The sequence below is a fragment of the Rhagoletis zephyria genome, unplaced genomic scaffold, assembly GCF_001687245.7.
Source record: "Rhagoletis zephyria isolate East Lansing unplaced genomic scaffold, Rhagoletis_zephyria_1.1 Rzeph_scaffold_00345, whole genome shotgun sequence".
Taxonomy (NCBI): domain Eukaryota; kingdom Metazoa; phylum Arthropoda; class Insecta; order Diptera; family Tephritidae; genus Rhagoletis; species Rhagoletis zephyria.
This window is the reverse complement of record NW_016157429.1, coordinates 135,557-136,791: the sequence shown is the minus strand read 5'-3', so window position 1 is coordinate 136,791 and position 1,235 is coordinate 135,557.

The window sequence follows — 1,235 nt, the reverse complement described above, 5'->3', positions numbered from 1 at the left end:
AATTGCAAAAATTAAATTTAAGTTAACATCGTTTTACTTCAACATGAAATACTCAGTCCTAGTTTACTAAAATCCCACAAATGTATATTCATTAAAAAGAACATAACTAAAAAATAAGACCAATATGGTATATTAGCAATTGTTGCATAAATCACATAACACCGACAAGTTAAACATTGAGATTCAGTTTCAAATATACAAGTTTAAATATTATTGCGCTTGGTAACTAAATTTTGTAGTTGTTATTGTTTCGTCTTTATAAGACATTTCTAAAAACATTTTGGACGTTGTTTTGAAATTCAGCGACATAAAATAATTGAATTAACTTTTTATATAATATGGAAATAATACACTGTGCGGCGCACCGTTAACATTGCCAAAAAGTTGCGTGAATTCGAGGGTTATGGAGAGGAAAGAGGAAAGAAAAAATATAGGACTCTAGATTCTAAAGCCATAAAAAAGTCACAGAATTTTATTTATCTGATGGAAGTCAGTCGCCTGATGCCTGTAGCCAAGGATTTCAAGTCTGTTACTATAAACGGAAAACGGTTATATAGAACAGTATTCATAACTCAAATGAAAAAAAGAGAGTTTTAATTTGATTTATACTATTTCACAAATCACTTTATTTATTATATGTATTTATATAACTGTATAGGTATACCAGCGGGGGAATAATTTTCACTTGCTAAAATTTCGAATCACGTCTGTTTGGGTTGAGGGGAAGCGAACGATTAAACTTAAACCTATTGCTTGGCCATTACATAGATATCAGATGTTTGTTCACAATCAGGGATGCCGTTTGGATCTAAATAAATCGAATTGGATACATTTTTAAACGAATTTTTGCGGGATACTTATTTTTTCTGATCAGTATATACAGGGTGTCCCAGAAGTAACGTGCCAAACTTTAGGGGAAGGTAGTTGGGGTGGTGAGCTCCCTGATAAACAAAAAATTTTCAGGTAAAAGTGTCACCGTTTTTGAAATATTTACATTTTTTTCGAATCTAAAAAAAAATCGTGCCTTTTCATGTGTTTTCTTTAATTGCAACTACAAACCGGGCAATACTTAGTAAATTTTTTATATAAAATACTTCCAGATAGTTGCCTCTCCATACTCAAATGCAATGTAGTTAAAATATATTAAGGAACCATCATAAAATTAGGACTATTTCTGGATTTTTAACTTTTTGATATTTTCTTCCCCAACTTTGACTATCTCGGGTGAAAAAAAA